Source organism: Babylonia areolata, chromosome 27 (assembly GCF_041734735.1).
Source record: "Babylonia areolata isolate BAREFJ2019XMU chromosome 27, ASM4173473v1, whole genome shotgun sequence".
NCBI lineage: Eukaryota > Metazoa > Mollusca > Gastropoda > Neogastropoda > Buccinidae > Babylonia > Babylonia areolata.
The window spans coordinates 36,068,556-36,091,006 of NC_134902.1; the positions used below are offsets into that span (position 1 = coordinate 36,068,556).

General features: G+C 40.4%; 1 long non-coding RNA gene and 1 pseudogene across 2 annotated transcripts in view; one reads left to right on the forward strand and one right to left on the reverse strand.

Annotated features, from left to right (window-relative positions):
- Positions 1 to 7,090: 7,090 nt before the first annotated feature.
- LOC143301397 (uncharacterized) lies at positions 7,091 to 19,681 on the reverse strand. The gene is made up of 3 exons (XR_013057775.1): positions 19,537 to 19,681; positions 14,595 to 14,698; positions 7,091 to 7,339 (listed from the first exon to the last, which is right to left on the reverse strand). It is a non-coding gene; the product is annotated as an uncharacterized LOC143301397 (long non-coding RNA).
- Positions 19,682 to 21,547: 1,866 nt separating this feature from the next.
- LOC143301073 (uncharacterized) overlaps positions 21,548 to 22,451 on the forward strand; it is a 123,498-nt pseudogene continuing 122,594 nt past the window's right edge. Inside the window, exon 1 of the transcript XR_013057727.1 lies at positions 21,548 to 21,809. The product of XR_013057727.1 is annotated as an uncharacterized LOC143301073 (transcript). The remainder of the gene's footprint in view (positions 21,810 to 22,451) is intronic.

Consider the following 22,451-nt stretch of genomic DNA (forward strand, 5'->3'; position numbering starts at 1 on the left):
CTCTTTGAACCTCACTGAGACCTCAGGTTTCTCACCCGCGTCTGAATCAAAGGAACCATTCGACCAAAAAACACCGTAGTAGCAGGCAACCGACTGCTGGGTTGGGCGGGCGTGATCTAATTACTGGGCGTGCGTTTCTGGTGTCCAGTGTCTCCGCTGCCCTCCCGCGTTACAGCACCATCGTTACCGTGTCAGCCCCGCCACACCTCGACCCTTGAGGAAAGCTGACAGGGCTGTCAGGCATGGGGTTGTGAGCGGGGGTGGGGTGTCACTGCAAGGCCCCTCACCACATTTTTACCACCGGAGGGTATTTGATTGAGGATGCTTTGATATTTTTTTTCGCTATCTACCAATTCATTGAGGATGACCTGATATTCTAATCCATTATCATTAAGGATACCCTTGATGTTTTACACCTGTCATCTGTTTGAGGACGCCCTGATACCTTAAGGCTTATCATTTGATCGAGGATGCCCAGATATTTGACACCTATCATTTGGTTCATGATGCCCTAACATTTTACGTTTATCATTTGATTGAGGATGCCCTGAATGCATATCCTGTGATTGAGGATACCCTGATATTATACGCCTGTTCTGGCCTTCCGTGACGGGGTGTCGTATCCCAAGCTATTCTGAGCAATATGTGTTATTCTGGGATTCCAGATTTTAATGTATATTAGGAGTTAGTTATTTGCAGAAATTGTCTGAAAAAATGTTTCCATCTGAGCTTGGAAACACGAAAGAATAAGCTGTGCTTTCTAGGTTACATGTGGTTGACCCATGTCTCCTACATTCCTGCATTCTGAATGTCAGAGTCTCTACCTCGAGTAGAACTGGTTCGTGCATTTCACAGTCTCCAACACTCATGTTTTAACTGCTGAGATTTTTTTTTTGTCAGATGCGAAACTTTTCACAGCCTGCTTGATACCGTGTCTATTACCCCTTCGTGTTTCTCACAGGTTGTTATTTCATTTATCTATTTATTTGTTTATTTATTCATTCATTCATTCATTTATTTACTCATTTATTTGTGTATTCATCTTCTACTTATTTCTTCATTACACAGCCCAATTGACGGACTTTCTTTGTTTAATTATCATTTCACAGACAATACACCCTGTTCATAAAACCCTGGTGTTACGATGATTGTGAACAGTTCTGGTTGATTCTGGCCATTCTGTTCTTCACCACTCTTTTGCTGATGGTACTCAGCTACAAAAGTCTGCAGAACCAAACCATGTACACAGTCTGATAATGTCAATGCAGGATTGTAATCTCAATGTTAAATCCTGAATGACGTTCAAGAAACTAAAGTTAAATGATGACAAAACTGAAGCTATGATTATTTCCTCTGCAAGAATGTTTACATCTACTTCTTTTCCTGTGGTTGATGATGCCACTGTTCAGTTTTCTAAATCAACAGGAACCCTGGGGACATTCTTGACTCAAACCTCAGCATGCTCAATTAGTATATCTGATATGCATAGTCAATTGTAAACTTCGTCGCATCAACTCTATCTGTCAGTACCTTTCTGTTGAAACTACTAAAACTCTTATTTCTGCTTTTGTGCTGTCACGAATCGACTACTGAAATTCTCTTCTCATTGGCTGTCCACATAATATTCTTCAGTCAATTAAAAAACTTCAAAACAATGCTGCCCGTCTGACTCTCAGAGTCCCACGTACTGATCACATTTCTCCTCACCTCCGCATTCTACATTGGCTCCCCATTAAAGCGAGAATTAGATACAAAGTTGTGTGTCCCAGCTATTCTGCTTTCCACTCCGCAGGACCAACATATCTTTCTGACCTTATTAGTGTTTACACTCCCGCAAGAAATCTCCGCTCTTCCTCTGACTGTTATCTTTTGAAACTTCCTCGTGTCAATACAAGAACCTATGGTGAACGTTCTTTCTTCTTTGCTGCTCCTCACATCTGGAGCATCCTTCGTCATCATGTCCGTGCATCTGATTCTATTTCTGCTTTTCGCTCATCACTAAAAATTCATCTTTTTAAAACCTATCTATAAGCACTCTCAGCTTCCTTGTTCTCCAACACCACCCATGTCAGCAAACGTTGGATGTATGAAAAGTGGGAAAGGGAGTGTGTGTGTGTGTGTGCGGAGGGGGGGGGTGGGGGTGGAGAGAGAGTGGTCATGAATGATTTATGTAACTTGTGATATTTTTCTTTCGTGTAAAGCGCCCTGAGCTCTTAGAGAGAAAGGGCGCTATATAAATGTACATTATTATTATCATTATATCAGTTGTTTCCCTCAGAACAGCTGGTGTGTGCGTGTGTGTGTGTGTGTGTGTGTGTGTGTGTGTGTGTGTGTGTGTGTGTGTGTGAGAGAGAGAGAGAGAGAGAGAGAGAGAGAGAGAGACATGTACCTTTGGCATGTGCAGTGGGTGGATTACATGCTGTGATCAGCAACACACCCACCGGAGTCGAGTTAACAGATTCCTGTGAACGTTCTGGTCTTACATCAGGGACTCACTCCCGTGTCTCTCAACGAACGGAAATAATACCAGACAACAAAGAGACAACACCCATCCCTAAAACAACTAGATTTTGCGTTCAGTAATAAGGGAGACGACGAATACGTTAAAAAAAAGAAAACAACAAGACTACCCCCTACACCCACGCCATCCCCCCCCCCTCCCCCCCCCCCCCAGCCACCCAAAGAACGTCAGCCCAAAGAACTGAAGACAATGGAATCGTAACAGGAAGCTGTCATGAAGCGGGAGACACGAATCGCTTCTGTGGCTGGCGCTGTGTTCAGTGTGTGTGTGTGTGTGTGTGTGTGTGTTTCACATCTGTGACTTTTGGTATGCGCAGTTTGCTCACGTGGTGACTTACGGTTTCCCCTTCATGCACTCGAGTTTATGTCGAACTTGAGAATAATTACAGCCTTTTAATTAAGGCGATACATTCCTATTGTTCTCATAAGGCTCTGTCATCGAAGTGGTATCAGACATGATGTGGCAAATTTGAATTGTTCCAACATGATACATTTTAATCATAAAAAAAAAAAAATCCATAATGAAAAAAGAAGAAAAAAAAAGAATGGAAACGATAAAAACATGCAAACCATACTGTATAAATACATCGGTATGTCATCATCAGTTTCAAACGCATTTACTTAAGTTTCGATTTCAAGGAAGCATCAAAGGGTACGGACTGATCCATAATACGTTGCACAACATCAACTTTAAAAGGGGGAGGGGGGAAGACGCCTGACCATAACATCGATCCGACGGGCTGGTCAGTATGTACAAGTAAACGTTTAACTTTCTACATACAACCAAGCTTCCTCGAAGAAACTGTGTGATAAAAAAAAAAAAAAAAAAAAAAAAAAAAAAAAAAAAAAAATCATGGAATTATATCGAAACAGAGCTTTCCCCTTCTTCGTCTAAAAGCGACATTCTTCCCCACTTCGATGTAACAATGCATTATCCATTTTTGTATCCTAGAATTTTTTTTTTATTTATTTTTTTTTAACACAATATTGAAGTAACCGAATAGGCGAACGTATGACCGACCAGAATTGTGTTTACATCCATAGGGCATGCAGTAGGGCATGTGTCGTTGTTATCTGCTTAAGTTATCGATAGCTTGTCAAACACACACACACACACACACACACACACACACACACACACACCCTTCAAGCTACCAAACGACCTACCTCGTCCCTCACCAACACACACACACACACACACACAGGGACGCATGAGCACGCGCACCCGCGCGCGCGCGCACACACACACACACACGCACACACACATACACGCGCGAGAGAGCACCTGCGATGCACATGCACAGCCTTTCCCTCCCCCCCCCCCCCTCGCCCCCCCCCATCCCCCACCATTTATCTTCCACGCACGATGGTACCCCTCACCCCTCCCACCCCTCCTTGAGTCAGTGATAAAGCGAAGGACATCGTTCGCGCCTTGCTGACCGAACATATTGCTCTCAGCCCCAAAACTCAAAACTCTTCACTGCTCAGCGGGAGCTTTCGTCCAGTGCTCAGCAGGACTCAAGCCTCTCAGTCCAGCCAAGGTATCTTGGTCTTCTTGTCTGATCTTCGCCGTCCCTTTCTGGTCTCGTGTGATCTTCGCCATTGGCTTCTGGTCAGCTGGCAGAAAGAGCACGCTGGGAGACCCGTAAGGGGTCTCTTCTTTTGATGCCACAAACACGGCGGGAGACGGAAGAAGTGGAGAAGGGGATGGGGGGGCCGGGAAGGGGAGGGGGGAGTTTTAGAGGGGAGGAGAGAAGGGGGCTGAGGTTTGTAACGTGGGAATGAAGAGCAAGGAATACTGATGGGAGCGGGGGGTAGAGGGGTGGTGGTGGTGGTGGTGGTGGTGTGTGTGTGGGGGGGGGGGGGGGGGAGGGTTAGGGATGGCGAGAGGTGGAGGTTAATGGCAAGAAGTGGCAACTTCCGGTTGCCGTTTCTTTTCTTTTCGTTTCTGTTTTTTTTCTTCTTTTTTTCCCCCCGTCTTTCTTTAAGAGAAGAGTGGAGTCAGTCTTTGATGAGTCTTTGACTGATTGAGCGAGTGACTTATTGAGAGAGAGGGGTGGAGAGAGAGAGAGAGAGAGAAGGGGAGGGAGAACCTGTGGAAAAAAAATTGGAAGCAGAGTGAAAACAAACAATAATTCATACCGCAGTACGTGTAAAAACTCTTCCTCAAACCTTTTTACTTACAGCTCATCACCCCTCTGTACCATCACCCCTGCCCCATCCCCCCACCCCCCACCCCCCCCAGCACTCCACCCTGCAACAAAATCATCACCAGCCGGACCACCCGTTCCCAATCTTGTCCATCTCCTTTCTGCCACCCGAAATCCTGAAGGGTGGCATCCGAGGTGCCCCGCTGTCCCAGGTCCTCGTGTCCGCTGCCTGTGTCTGGCTGGCAGGCTCGCGTGGTACCGATGTCCACGTGCTTCTGGCGCTGATGGACTGGTCAGATTCGTACGACGAGTGGTGACTTTGCCGACGACCAAAGAGCTTCCTCCCTCTAATTCGTAGAAGGTGGGGTGTGGGGGGTCGGGGGGTGGAGAAGCCCTTTGCTATGACTGTTAAGTGTTGAGGCCCAACACTCGGCTTATATCACAGATTGACATAAGTTTACATTTGGGCCAACAGCAAAGTGAGAGCTGTATTATCAATGGTTTCCCCAGTCAATGGGAAACCATTTACAGCTTAGTCTTTTGTGAAGGACTATGACTCTGAAACTAGGAGGCAAAATTGCACTGGCTCTTAGTGCTGCAGCCTTGTGGGCTAGTTTGCCTTTGGTAACCATCCCAATGCTGACTGTCCTAAAACCCTCATGGCCGAGAGAGTGGGGATGTACTTCGGCAAGACACTCTCCACTACAATCAAATTCTAGCCCAAATGTCGGAACAGCAGTTGCCTTCTCTGCTGTTCTGATGGTCATAGTCGGACACGACTGACTATCATATATAAGTGCTGGAACGTGTGAGTGATTTTGGGACGTGTCTTGTTTTGGAGGAGAGGGTTACTTACTACCATTTGAACATCGTGAAAGTGTTTGGGTACGGCAGCGGAGATACTTTTCCTGTCCAGGGTTTTTTTTTCTGGCATGGTTTTAATCAACCGATTTCATCTGATCTGATTATTTCAGAAAAAAAAGGTTGATTTAACAGTCGCGGGCCGCTGGGTAATGTGATGAGATATTCAAACATATTTTTAGTGGTCTGTGAAAATATCTTCTTTTTTATATTATATATATTAAAGAAAAAAAAGACATTGTTTATACATTTCTTCCGCAGGGGATGAGACGCAGATGCAATATCTAAATCGTTAGCATATCCAATTGCCATCCATAAACGTTTCCTTCTGTTCAATGCTCAGTGAGAGAGAGAGAGAGAGAGAGAGAGAGAGAGAGAGAGAGAGAGAGAGAGAGAGAGAGAGAGAGAGAGAATGTCTAATTAGTAATGTACTGCGTTTTGTTACTTTGAAGTGTACTGTAAATTTAAGACCAAATATAACTTTGATGCACGGCAACTTTTATGTGATGTACAGTACAGTACAGTACAGTACAGTACAGCACAGTACAGTACAGTACAGTACAGTACAGTACAGTACAGTACAGTACAGTACAGTTTATTATTCAGCTTGTGTATGATTTGAAATCGTTTTTATTTGCAGGTTCATTCAGGAGTCGATAAATTTGAGAAGTCTGTATTTAATGACATGCCTTCTACAGTCCTTATACAACTTGGAAATAAAGTACTCGTGTCTATAAAAGTTAAATTCTTTTTGTTGATCTTATTGAAAATCATAGCTTGATTATAAAACACACACACACACACACACACACACACACACACACACACACACACACACACACACACACACACACACACACACACACACACACACACACACACACACACACACAAAACACACACACACACACACATACACACACACACACGCACACACACATACACACACACGCACACACACACATACACACATACACACACACATACACACATACACACACACATACACACACACACATACACACGCACACACACGCACACACACAGATACACACACACATACACACACACACGCACACACACACACATACACACATACACACACACATACACACACACACATACACACGCACACACACGCACACACACACACACACACACACATACACACACACACACACATACACACACACACACACACACACGCACACACACACACACAAACCCCGAGTACTTTCACAAAGCATGCACCAGTCACACACGCGTGTACGTGCACAAGCACACTCCAGATGGCAGAAGGACTACACTGCACCAAACACACACACACACACACACACACACACACACACAAACACACACACACATACACACGCACTTACGCACGCACGCAAACTCATTGGTATAGGTGTGGGTTCTCTGATTCTTGATGCATAACTAATTAACTCTCTCTCTCTCTCTCTCTATATATATATATATATATATATCACAGCTCAGAATCAAAAGTGCAACTTACTTGGATATTTCGATGGTTTCACTCCATCTTCCCTCTGCGCAAGTGGCTCAGGAAAGGTTGGGGTCGCCGGGTCAGTCAGTCTGTGACAAAGTGAACTGAAATCACAGCTGCACTGACGTTGCCTGGCTGTAATGGTGATGCAACAGACCGTCATATACAGAAGGGATTAAGGCCAGTGTCATGGTTGAGGCGAGGCCTTCTCGTCTTGATTTGGACGGCTTCTTCTGCCTTCCTCGTCCAGAAATTAGTTTACCGTGCACAGCACCGAAGTCCTGCCCAGGTCAGTGCTGTGGTCCTGTGACACAAGCAGAACATGAAAAACATGCAGTCGCTTCTGGTTAACTCTTTCCATACGAACGGCGAAAGAGACGACGTTAACAGCGTTTCACCCCAATTACCACCATCAAAATATTGCAAGCGGAAGACTCTTATACTGAAGAGGTGAATGTTGACAAAGAATACCACAATTCTGACGACGGAAGCTAAAGGTTGGGTCATTGAGACACCCACTGGACATCCGAGGGGTCTGTGTAGAGGAGAAGAGAAGACTGGCCGTACTGAATGAGTTAAGACGTTTGTTCAGTGGTCTCGCTGTTTCTTCCTCATAATCTTCCTCAAGTTCAGTACACCGGGTGTGGCGGGTAACACCACCTGTGGGGTGTTACTTGTCCTCGGGTCAAATGAGGCTACAAGGCTTTTATTGTCCAGTCTTATGCCTTTCCACCACCCCATCATGAAAACGGAATGTAACTGCCTCAAAAAAATCAGAATCGTCCTCGGTAACAGTAATTTGTTTTGCCGTGATTCATTTAAAAACACACACACACACACACACACACACACACACACACACACACACACACACACACACACACACACACACACACACACACACAAACATGCGCGCGCGAGTGCGGACATTAAAAGTCCACCCGTACAATTGGGTGGAACGTGGGAGTTTCAACCCATGGGTAGAGGCAGAACATCTCGGAAGTCCATAAAATGCAGACTGACTTTCACAAATAGCAGCATGGCTTTGAGCAATATAAACACCCCGATTCTCTGTGTGTGTGTTTTTTTTCTCCTTTTTTTTGTATTAAAAAAAAAAATTCACATCTCCTTGAAACTGAAATTAATCTGTGGATAATTATATTCTTCTGGATCTTTCACATTGCTTCCTGACGGTTGAACTGTCTTGTATCTTCCAGCATGTTATCCGCGTCTTGGTTTCATCAACAGATGCGAGCGTAAGGTTTCGACTGTGACAAAACGCGCATAAATCTGCTCCTCACCCCTTGTCATTTGCGGCACAGCAAAACCAGAGCGGCGTAATTGATCCGATTTGGCCACATCATTGAAAAGTAACACCCTCTTTCTTCCCCCGTCTCCGTCAGCCCACCACCCACCCCTTTCACATCCCCCCTCCTCCCTCCCTCCCTCCCCCCTCCTCCCTCCACTTTCAACCTGTTATAATTCCCTCTCCCTCCTGTGTTGTTCCAGAACGAGGGAGTAGAGGAGTTGGAGGGTTCAGTTCAAAGTCTGTCTCTGTTCTATTCAGTGGATGTGAAGAAGGGTTTGGAGTTTTGCCCGGTTTGTGTCTTTCAGTGGAAAAAAAAAAGGGGTGGCAGATTTGTTTATTCGTTCTAGTATTTAAATTTATTTATTTATTTATTTATTTATTCGTTCATTCGTTATTTATTTATTTATTTATTTATCTATTTATTTATTTATTTGTCTATTTATTTATTTATCTGTTTATTCATTTGTTTGTTTGTTTGTTTATTTATTTATCGATTTATTCATATGTTTATATAAATATCGATTTATATTTTGTTTTGTTTATGAATTAATTATTATTATTATTATTATTATTATTATTATTGTTGTTGTTGTTGTTGTTGTTGTTGTTATCATCATCATCATCATTATTATTATTGTTGTTGTTGTTGTTATTAGTTTTTGTTTTGATTTCGTTCTTATATTTTTGATAATAGCAATGGATGTATTTTGTTTCAAATACAATGTTCCGATAAAAGAATTTGGGGGCTGAACAATCCGTCAAAATAACAAAACTTTTAGAAATATATATTCATGTTCTTTTATATTTTCATATTCCACTTGGTGAGCCCTTGTGTAGTTATTCTATGTTAGTTCAGTTGAATATAGTTTATTTTGTTTGGTTTAATATAATTTTTATTCTATTTCATTTTTGCTTTACGTCGTTTGTTTGACTTAAACAGTATTTAATTTCAAACATGCCACATCAGAAACACAGACATGAACTGAACACAACAGCAAGAAGCTGATGTGTTGGAGTTTTCTTCATCCAAGTTCGACGTCTTCCGAGTCGTGTGAAATGCTGCTTGCATTTCTGTTCTTTTTAAATTTTTGATTCACGTTTCTTTTGTTTGATTATGTTTGGTTTATTTTGTTCTTCTGTTGTTGTTTTTCCTGATTTAAAAAAAAAATCTTCTCTTGTTAACAACTGTGAATAAAAGATTTTGTACTCAAAGAGAAACTGTAAGAGCTTTGGTTTCAGTATATTTCGATTCATTTCGCTTACACTATTGATTGACAGTAATAATGATGGTGATAATAATGATGATGATTGGTGTTTATATGGCGCTAAATCCTGTGCAGGGACAAATCAGAGCGCTTTAACACCAGTCAGTCACACGCATGCATAGCTCTAGACTGAAGAAAACAACACCCCACCCCCTACACACACACACACACACACACACACACACACACACACACACACACACACACACACACACACACACACAAACAAACAAACCCCCCCCAAAAGCAAAACAAAACAAAACAACCCCCCACCCCCCCCCCCAAAAAAAAAACAACCAAAAAAAACCAAAAAAAACAACCGAACAAAAACAACAACAACAACAACAACAACAACAAAACAAACAAAAAACCAAACAAAACAAAAACAAACGAACAAACAAAAAACAAAAACAAAACAAACACACACACACACAAACCCCCCCAAAAACCCAAACATGAAACAAAAAAAAAACACCTAAAAAACAAAACAAACAAAAAACCCCGAGCAAAAAAACAAACAAAAAAACCCCAAAACAAAACAAAAAAGAAACCAAAAGATCCAGCTTCATATTATTTGCAAGTGTTCATTTAATTCTGTGGAATGTATGCATGCTGACACTGTTGCTGCTGCTGCCGTCACCGTGTACGCATTTCATTTTACTTTGCTGCTTGCCGTGCGTTAAATCGAAATCACGTGAGATTCATCTGCCTTTCTTGACATTGTTTCAAACTATTGCTGTATCATTATTATCTTATTGTTGTCATTACTTACATCAGCGTCGTTGTTATTATTCATTATCATCATTACATTGTTATCAGCATCATTGTCGTTGTTATGATGATGATGATGATGATTATTATCATAAGTGTAGTAAAACGTTCATCTATGCATCCCAAACAAGATATCACGTGTTATATTGCCATACATCGGAGACATTTTTTCATGTTATTAATATATTAATTAATTAATTATTTTTATCGTTATTGTTATTCATATTAATTGTATCATTATGTTTTCTATATCTTATTTTGTGTCATTTATTTATATCTTTCTTTTATTTCATTTTCTTTTTTTGCTTTTATTTACTATTCTAATTGATCGATTCCTTCATTGAAATACTTATCTATTCAGTTATTTTTGCATCTTATTTTACTTCATTTCTTGTTTTGTGTTTGTAGAAAATGTAAGCACACAGCTGTTCGATACCATTAGTCTTTTTTTTTTCTTTTTCTTTAAAAAAAAATTTTTTTACGCTGCTTTCTAGTCGCTGCTTGCAGTTTGGTAATATGACGTTTACATATGTCGAATGTCTGAATTATTTGTGTAAATGCGTGTCTTTGTATTTAGGGATGCATAAAAAACAATGAATTGAAAAAGAAAAAAGAAAAAAAAAAAGAGAGAAGCCTTCGTGCGCGCGCGCGCGCGCGCGTGTGTGTGCCAGTGCGCGCGCGTGCTACCTCAAAAGCGTATAACACTTCCATCAAATGACAGTTCAGGACCACCACCTGTGGCTGAAGTACAGAAAGCAGCTGGAATAATTTCGTTCGAAATGTTATACCACATTAATGGACAGATTATTATTTTCCTAACCAAATGTTATACCACAATAATGGACAGATTATTATTTTCCTAACCAAATGTTATACCACAATAATGGACAGATTATTGTTTTCCTAACCAAATGTTATACCACATTAATGGAAAGACAATTTTTTTTAAACCAAATGTTATATCACATTAATGGAAAGATTATATTTTTCTAACCAAATGTTATACCACAGTAATGAAAAGATTATTTTTTTCTAACCAAATATTATACTACATTAATGGGAAGATTATTTTATTCTAACCAAATGTTATACATATTAATGGACAGATTATTTTTTTCCTAACCAAATGCTATACCACATTAGTTGACAGATTATTTTTTTCCTAACCAAATGTTATACCACATTAATGGACAGATTATTTTTTCTAACCAAACACAATACCACATTAATGGACAGATTATTTTTTTTTCCTAATCAAATGTTATACCACATTAATGGAAAGATGATTTTTTCCTAACCAAATGTTATACCAAATTAATGGAAAGATTTTTTCCTAACCAAATGTTATACCACATTAATAGAAAGATTATTTTTTCTAACCAAATGTAATACCACATTAATGGAAAGATTACTTTTTTCCTAACCAAATCAGTATCAGTATCAGTAACTCAAGGAGGCGTCACTGCGTTCGGACAAATCCATATACGCTACACTACATCTGCCAAGCAGATGCCTAACCAGCAGCGTAACCCAACGCGCTTAGTCAGGCCTTGAAAAATAAAATAAATAAATAAAATAAAATAAAATAAATAAATAAATAAATAAATAAATAAATAAGCAATCACAGTTGACCTACATTTATTTGTCAAGGGAGCGCTAAACGTGACACTGAAATCCGGCGATGACTTCCATTGTTTTGAGCATCGCAGCTAATCTGTCACAGCTGGTCTCATAAAGTTCACTGGTTTTGATCGAGGTGTATCAAAACAGACGAAAATCTGATGTGCCTGATTAGGTCAGTTGATTAAGACACTATAACTATATTATAGCTCCATACGCCAGCCACGCATGTTGTAAAATGCACAGTTCTTATCTACAGTTTCAGTAGCTCAAGGAGGCGTCACTGCGTTCGGACAAATCCATATACGCTACACCACATCTGCCAAGCAGTGCCTGACCAGCAGCGTAACCCAACGCGCTTAGTCAGGCCTTGAGAAAAAAAAATGTTATACCACATTCATGGAAATATTTTTTTCTAACCAAATGGTATACCACATTAATGTAAAGATTATTTTTTTCTAACCAAACGTTATACCACATTAATGAAAGATTATTATTTTCCTAACCAAATGTTATACCACATTAATCGAAAGCTTTTTTCTTTTTTTTCTTCTAACCAGTCGATTGATTTCTACGTCAGTTGCTGGTCGAATTACACACTGAAGTCTTGTGTAGTTTTGACACGCTGAACTGGAGGGTGACCATCTGTTTGCCACTGTTCGCTCCTCCCTTGCCCCTTCTCGAACATAGATTACTGTTTCTGTTCATAAGATTTTATTGTCTGCTTCAAAACAATTTAAACTTTAAAAAAAAAACCCACAAAAAACGGTTCATGCAAATACTCGAGAAAAAAAAAAAAGAAAGAAAAAAAGAAAAGAAAAAAGAAGGCGAAATGAAAATAAACGAATGAGTGACTGTTATACCCTTCCCTGATCACCATGCACACATCAATGATTATGTGAAGGGAAAACATTCGTGCAAGAAAATGATTATAACATTTTAAGATACAAGTAAAAAACAACAAACAAACAAATAAACAAAAATAAAAAAAACAAACAAACACCCCCCCAAAAAACAACAACAACAACAACAACAAAAAAAAACCACAACAAAACCAACAACAAAAATACCGCGCACATCTAGATCACAATGTACATTTCAATAACCATGCAAAGGGAAAATATTCAATAGGTTAATAAATAATTTTAACAGACAAGTGAAATAAAAACACGTGCATAAATAACAAACACACAGACATCAATCATCGTGTGAAAATATAACATTCAGGTCAGACAAACGTAACTTTTAAGATACGACATCTCAGTTGAAAGGTCTAAAAGTGTGACGAAGATTACAAGCATGCAGTAAATCCATGGCACCTTTCCGAGGCAAAACAAAACACCGCGCATCCATCACACACACACACACACACACAAACACACACACACACACACACACACACACACACACACAGAATATTTACCTTCTCGGCCAACAAAAAGCACTGAATCAAATTGATATGCATGATATTAGTGTCATTATTATCATTGTTATTATTATTAGTAGTCGTAGTAGTAGTAGTCGTAGTAGTAGTATGATGATGATCATCATCATAATTATCATTTTGATACCATCATCGCCACCATTATCGCCGTCTTTGTTGTTATTACTTGACAAGTTTCCGTGCATACTAACTGTGCGTTGAATCAAATTCCAGGTTATTTATCAATCTGATCCACGTAGTTATGATTCAACCAACCAAAGTCTGATGATAACGATGATGATGCTGATGATGAATGCGATGATAATCATTGTTTCTGTCACTGTTCGCCCTCAGTCCTAGTAAGAATTGTCGTCACTGATCGTGATCTTGATCTTCTTCTTCTTCTGCGTTCGTGGGCTGCAACTCCCACGTTCACTCGTATGCACAAGAGTGGGACTTAACGTGTGTGACCGTTTTTACCCCGCCATGTAGGCAGCCATACTCCGTTTTCGGGGGTGTGCATGCTGGGTATGTTCTTGTTTCCATAACCCACCAAACGCTGACATGGATTACAGGATCTTTAACGTGCGTATTTGATCTTCTGCTTGCATATATAGTATTAGCTTTTTACTTACTTACCTGCTTACTTACTGCTACTACAACTATTACTATTGCTGCTGCTGCCACTACAACAATTATCATTATTGTTATTATTATTATTATTATTATTATTATCATTTTGTTTTAAGCCATCATCATCGTGATCACAATCATCGTCATTACTAGCCATCTTCATCACAATCACCACTGACTATCATAACTAGCTACAACAATTATCATTATTGCTATTATTATTATTATTATTATTATTATCATTTTGTTTTAAGCCATCATCATCGTGATCACAATCATCGTCATTACTAGCCATCTTCATCATAATCATCACTGACTATCACAACTAGCATCACCATCATCATCATTATTATTATTACCAGCTATCTTAGCAACAACAACAATGATAATAATGATAATAATAACGATGATGACAATGATGATGATGATGATAATAATAATAATACTATGAAAAGAAGAAGAAGAAGAAGGCGATGGCGACGACGAATCATAATCATAGTCAAAAGTTGAGAATCCTGGGATTATAATTCATAGTGACCTCCTGCAGGGGTTTCCTGACGATGGGATGGATCAACACGGTAGCTGGCCGTCAGTTATTGGCTCTCGTCGCTGTGGCAGCCAGCCATTCCGACATGGTATCATCTGCAAGACAAAACAAACCAAGACAGAGGTTCACGCCACGGTTCTGAGCCCCAGCTCGGCTTTTCCAAACAAATCAGCTCCCAATGAGCTCTCGCGGATACCCCCTCTCGGGTTTACCAAAACAACACCGGGGTTGAAGTCTCGGCGTGCAGCGGAAATCCTGGGATCGCGGTGAACTTGGCGGCTTTGCTGTCGTTTCGTTTCGCTGGGATATATTATTATTATTGTATACATGTACAGAGAAGGGCGTTTTGGTTCTGTTTTGTCTGCCCCTTTGATCAGAAAGTTATCATTTATTTTATTTGTTATTATTATTTTTTTTATTTCGGTGTTTTGTCGGTCAGAAAAATACTATTAAAGTTTTTATTTGGTATTTGGGGTTTCAGAAAGTTTAAAAAAAAAAATTTTGTTTCTAATTAAAAAAAAAAAATTCATCGTGCTGTTTTGACGATCAGAAGGTGTGTTTTCTGTTTGTTATTTGCTGTTTTGGGTGGACCAGTTTACATTACCAAGAATGATTATAGATACAACAACAGTATCAGTTGCTCAAGGAGGCGTCACTGCGTTCGGACAAATCCATGATTATACGCTACACCACATCTGCCGAGCAGATGCAAATACAACAAAGACGTAAAGAACATGCATAGTTGTTTATGAATAGCAAGAACATTCCGCGAGAAAAGTAACATTTACAACACGGATTTGTGTATTTGAAGAAATGATCTGTGTGGAAAGTAGCAGCACGGTGTTTGTAATTTGCAACAACAACATCAACATCAACAACATCAACAACATCAACAACAACAACATCAACAACATCAACAACAACAACATCAACAACCTCAACAACAACAACATCAACAACAAGAACATCAACAACAAGAACATCAGCAACAACATAATGATGATGATGAGGACGGTACAACCACTGCTACTACTACTATTGATGATGTTAATAATGATGATGATACTAACAATAATCAAATGACGATGGTGATGATGATGATGGTTGCAAAATAAATGAATACTGTCAAATCGAATCATAGTGCTTACTCGCTATCGGCATTTTCTCTTAACCAGCTCATACGGATGAAATAAAAGAGAACCAACATAAAAGAAATGAAAAAAACAGAACTTTGTAAAAACATACAACTACCAGTGAAAAAAGCGTTTAGAAAAATGAAGCAAACAGCATTTTTAAACAAGGTGAGATGTTTTTTTCTCCACATATATTGCATTATTTTATTTTGGTCCGGGACCAATATTGAATGAAAAACGCTGAATTAAAAAAAAAAAAAAAAAAAAAAAAGAAAAGAAGAAGAAAAAAATTGAATGAAATACCAAACTCTATAGTTTATTTATTCATTCAGTTTATTTTGTTATCTCTCGGTTGGTTTTTGACCATCCTATCAATGTCCGTCAAACATTCTCCCCTCCACACCATTAAGTAAGCCTGTCTCCTTCCTGCTATACTTTTTGTGCTTATAGGTTGCTTTTTCCTGAGTACTGATTAAACAGCTGGTGTCCTGTCAATGTGAGATCTATTTCACCTTTGAAATAAACAGTGAAGTTCATCTCTCGAATAATTTGCAGCCATCTTTTAATTTCTTTTTTTTTTTAATCTCTTATGTACATCTGCCTGTCAGACACTTTCAGAACCCCACCTTTGTCTCTCTTATTCTGTCTCTGTCTCTGTCTCTGCCTCTCTCTCTCTGTCTGTCTCTCTCTCTCTCTCTCTCTCTCTCTCTCTCTCTCTCTCTCTCTGTCTCTCTCCTCTGTCTGATTATAGCTCGTTAGATATTGTTCACATTCCCCTTCACGAGGGACTGAGGTCTAATGTGAAGAAACCATCTTCTTCAATCTTCTTCTTCTCCTCTGTCTCTCTCACTCTATCGCGAGCGCACTCTCTCTCTCTCTCTCTCTCTCTCTCTGTGAACATAATTAATTATACGCTGAATAGCATTTACACCGGAATGATGTCTTTAATTTTTTTTTTTTTTTTATAATGTGAATTATTTTATTATTTTTATTTTTTTGGCTTTCCATTTGATGTCATTTCACACGCTTAATTAACTCACTCAGTACGGCCAGTCCTCTCTTCTCCTCTACACAGACCCCTCGGATGTCCAGTGGGTGTCTGAATGACCCAACCTTTAGCTTCCGTCGTCAGAATTGTGGTATTCTTTGTCAACGTTCACCCCTTCAGTGTAAGAGCCTTCCGCTTGTAATATTTTGATGGTGGTAATTGGGGTGAAACGCTGTTAACGTCGTCTCTTTCGCCGTTCGTATGGAGAGAGTTATTAAGATGACAAGCCGTGCATCGCCCCATGGCATACAATATGGCTCACTGCTCATGACACTACAGCTGTTCAGTGTTCTCTCCTTTTGCTGTCCCTTCAAATTGATTTTAGTATTATCTTATACTGAACCCAATGTTGTGCAAAGTCTGTCATTATATATATATATATATATATATATATATATATCTGTATTAAAAAAATATTTTTTCCTTTATTTCATTTCAGTTTTCAATCTGTCATAAAGCCTTTAGTGAGAGGAGGGAATTTGCTATTTATCAGTAAGTGGAGTGATGGCCCGGAGGTAACGCGTCCGCCTAGGAAGCGAGAGAATCTGTGCACGTTGGTTCCAATCACGGCACAGCCCCCGAAATTTTCTCCCCCTCCACTAGACCTTGAGTGGTGGTCTGGACGCTAGTCATTCGGATGAGACGATAAACCGAGGTCCCGTGTGCAGCATGCACTCAGCGCACGTAAAAGAACCCACGGCAACAAAAGGGTTGTTCCTGGCAAAATTCTGTAGAAAAATCCACTTCAATAGGAAAAACAAATAAAACTGCACACAGGAAAAAATACAAAAAAATGGGTGGCGCTGTAGTATGGCGACGCGCTCTCCCTGGGGAGAGCAGCCCGAATTTCACACAGAGAAATCTGTTGTGATAAAAAGAAACACAAATACAAATATATTCCTACCTTGAGAGTTCCACAGTTGTATTGTTTTTAGTTTCCATGCTCATAACACATGTTATGAGTATTATTTGTTTGCTCACGTTTCCCTTCAGGAGGGGTCAAGACAGAATAAATAAATAAATTTTAAAGAAAAGATGAAAAAAACAACAACACAAGTTAAAAGAAAGGAACTGATATGAGGAGGCATTCATTGAGTGTAATTTTTTGTAGGCTACTGGTGCAGTACCACGTGCATGTGTGTGTGTGTGTGTGTGTGTGTGTGTGTGTGTGTGTGCTTGCGTGCGTGCGTGTGTGCATGCGTGCGTGCGTGCACGTGTGTGTGTGTGTGTGTTAAAGATGCAAGAAATATCGTGCAAAAAAAAACAACAACAAAAAAAACTGTTCACATGGCTTATGCACCTCCCCCATTTTTTCTTTGCATGTGTGTAAATAACAGACATCCTTATGAGTATTTTGTATGTTTATGCTTGTGCAGTTAAAGAGTTGATTTCTGCGACTGAAAAAAAAAGAAGAAGAAAAAGAATTAGAAGAAAACATATACAGATATACATATATAAATAGCGCACACACACACACACACACACACACACACACACACACACACACACACACACACACACACACACACACACACACACACACATATATATATATATATATATATATATATATATAGAGAGAGAGAGAGAGAGAGAGAGAGAGAGAACAGGGAAATAGGAGCAAGAACAATAGGAACAACACGAACAACAGCAACAACAATCATAAGAAGAAAAAGAAGAAGAAAAGGAGAAGAAGAAGCCAGATCGTTATTTTATATATATATATATATATAAACGTTCCCAGAGACATTAAATGGAATCATATATTTTCAAACCGAAGAAGAAGAAGAAGAAGAACAACAACAACAAAAATAACGATAAAATAAAACCTCTTACTGTGAATCAACCAAGGAGTTACCGCCCGATCAGTCAATCAACTAACCAACCAATTCAATCAATCAATCACTCAGTCAGTCAGTCACTTAGTCGGTCGACTGATCAATCTGCTTCTTTAATTGTCACCTGATTCAGTCAGTTTATATCATTGTCCTATTCCAAATGAAATTTCTTTAATCTTTTTTTTACTCAAATATTTTGTAATTTTCTTTTTGTGCTTAAACTTATTTTATTTTTTATTTTTTTTTACACTTTTGCTTCTCTGTTTGACAAAACACGAGGGGCTAGACTTGAACGAGAGATAGATAGATAAATCGATGAATGAATAAATTAATAAATGAATGAATAAATATCAACACACGCGCGATTTGATATGCATATTTCTGTTCAGCTGGTTTGTTACTTGATAAAGAAGTAAATTGATAAATAAGTGACAAAATGAAAATATCCGCACATGCATGATTTAACATGCTTATTTCTGTTCAGCTGGTTTGTTACCGAATAAATACATAAATTAACAAATAAGTGAATAAATAAACACCCACACAGGCTTGATTTAACATGCGTATTTTTGTTCAGCTAGTTTGCTACCGGTTACCGCCTTGTGCGCTCAAGAATCTGATCTATTATATAAAAAGAAAGAAAGAAAGAAAGAAAGAAAGAAAAAAAAAAAAGAGTCGGAGACTGTTTGATTATATTGGAATATTTGTCTTTACGGACGATTTATTTAACCATGATCCTTGTATATTAATGTGTATGGGTGGTTTATTTAATTCTTGTGTAATATGTATATTTTTTTGTCTTTCTTCTTTTTTTTAATATAATTTTTATTCTTTTTTTACGGGTTGTGTGTGTCAGAAAGTAATTGTGCAATATTAAAAAAAAAAAGCACGGAAAAAAAAGCAACAACACCCACTCGACTGGCATGGAAAACTGCACTCTGCAATGGAACTCGACGATTGTTGCCACCGGCAGGACGTTAAACCGCCTCAATCACTCACCGAGTGTTGTTACACAACCGGCCAGTGTTCTCTTCCCTTGCCGCCTTATGCTGCCCTTCTTACATCCAAGACTCTCCCTGATAGAGCTTACACGGCCATTCTGAGACAGGGAGCGGCTTCCACTTCTACCCCCCACCCCCACCCCTCACCTCCTCTCCTCCAACCCTCCACCCCTCCACCCCAGCCCCCATTTCCCATCATCCCCCCCCCCAACACACACACACTCAAACCGGGGATCGTTTCCGAAGAGAAGAAGCAGAAAGGAAAGTCTCTAGCAGCGAAGTCGATAATTCGGTTAGCTGGCTCATCCGCGCGCTCCGCATTCCTCCAGCCGTGCGTACCGACCAATGGCGGCGCGTGGTGCCAGAGCGCCCCGGAGGGCGTGGCTTAGGCCATGATGGGCGTGGCTCCGAGCACAAGGGTGAAGGGGGCCAAGGATGCTGAAGGTGGGACGGGTCTTCTTTGAGTGACGGTGCCGTCTTTCCGCCCGTCAGCAAAGAAGGTTTCTTCTGAAAGTAGCAGCTCAGCAGCAGCGTGTTGTGGATGGAAGGGAGGGAGGAAGGGAGTAAGGAAGGAAGGAAGGAAGGAAGGACGCTGAGAGCAAAGGTTTCCATCTTCATTGAGCGTTGACCGTTGTGTCGTCACGGAGCGTGGACGGACATTCCTTGGACATTCTGCTGGCCCCGAGGTATGAGAGAGAGAGAGAGAGAGGAGGTCTGAGGGCGGTCAGTGCTCTGTGTGAGTGCTCACTGTGATGGACTGTCCGCGTTACGGAATCGTCTTTCAGTCTCCAATCCTGCCACTCCCACCACTGCTCTTTGATTGTTTACTCAGCTCTTTTACTGAACGGTCTTTGACTCCATGTGTTCAGTGTTGAGACTTTCTTATTTGTTTGTTTGTTAATGACTGTGCTGGGCTACAATCTCAAGATTTTAGCTCCACAGAGCTTCACACTCTGGGTGATACATTGAAAACAATTTTGCTGAATTCAGTTAGCTTGACCGTGAAACAGAAAGTAGTTTAAAAAATGATGTGTTTTGAATCAGTTGTGATACTTCACCATACACGCACTGGCGCTGTCAAGGTGTCAGGTCTGAGAGTCAAAACTCTCTTTCGCTGGAAATCGTTCACAGAATGCTAACTGGGAAAAGCTGATGTTGGGAACTGAACGAGGCCATACTCAGTGTAATATCCACTACGTCAGCTTGAAATAGACAGCCAGAAACTACTTTATAGAAGACAAGGAATACAGGGAGGTGGTCGTTGTCCCTGAAATAACAAAATAAGCTCTAACGAAAACGACCTACATATTGGAGTTAGTCACTAACACTAACAATCGTCGTGGTGTGCTAACAGATTTGTCCACGAAATCCAACAGTAATGCTTTTGAATTCGTCTGTACCACCTCACATGTTGTTGCAAACGAACATCGAGGCTCTTCTGAAGCGCTGAGAAAAGTACAGTGTTGAGTAATCAATGAACGGTTGGTGAAAATCGACAGGTAAAGAATGCTTTCTCAATTGACGTAACTTCCGGTCATTAAAAAGCAGACTGAGCTGTTAGCCCTCTGTTTGGAAAGATTACTCAAATAGGATGATTGTTACACCTTATCCAATGATAATACAGACATAATTGGCTAAAAAGGTGTGTCGATACAAAACTGTTCGCTCGAAGAAATATTCCACGTGGAACATTCTGCCGTGCACCCGTCAAGCATCATCGGTTCCTAGAGTGCAGGGACCGTGACGTGTGTGGATTCAACACCAAATGTAAACCTTCCAAAACAACACTGACGTCATTGGAACCAAGAAATTACCTGTCGCATGGACCCAGCAACCTAACACTTGATCCACAGGATAGCCCCACCCCTTCGCGTCAAAACTCCCCCCCCCCCCCCGGGAAAAACAACAACAGCAACAACAGAAAATGAGTGCCAGTCCCGTGCAGTACGGAAAATCAGAGACGCTGTTCGCCTCCTACCCCCCGTCCCACGGGGGCCACCTCCACCCCCAGGGTGGCACCCTGCACCCCCACCACCCCGCCCTGTCCCCTCAGGACCTGCTGAGCCAGCACCCGGCCACCCGCATGTTGGAGTCCCCGCATCGCCTGAACGGCTTCAACCACCAGCACACCATTGATGGGATTCTGGGCACCTCGGGCCTCAGGCGTCCTCCTCTCGGCTATAAAGGTCAGTAGTGTAGTGTAGTGTAGTGTAGTGTAGTGTAGTGTAGTGTGGTACAGGATTGTAAAGTATGGTATTACTAGTATGGTGCAGTGTTTTGTGGTGTGTTGAAAGATGTAGTGTAGTGTAGTGTAGTGTAGTGTAGTGTAGTGTGGTATGTTGAAAGGTGTAGTGTAGTGTAGTGTAGTGTAGTGTAGTGTAGTGTAGTGTAGTGTAGTATGGTATTACTAGTATGGTGTAGTGTAGTGTGGTATGTTGAAAGGTGTAGTGTAGTGTAGTGTAGTGTAGTGTAGTGTAGTGTAGTGTAGTGTGGTATAGAAAAGTGTGATATCACTAGTATGGTGCAGTGTTGTGTGGTGTGTTGAAAGGTATAGTGTAGTGTAGTGTAGTATAGAATAGTTAAGTATGGTATTACTAGTATGGTGCAGTGTTGTGTGGTGTGTTGAAAGGTGTAGTGTAGTGTAGTGTAGTGTAGTGTAGTGTAGTGTAGTGTAGTAAAGTATGATATTACTAGTATGGTGTAGTGTAGTGTGGTATGTTGAAAGGTGTAGTGTAGTGTAGTATAGTGTAGTATGGAATAGAATAGTAAAGTATGATATTACTAGTATGGTGTAGTGTAGTGTGGTATGTTGAAAGGTGTAGTGTAGT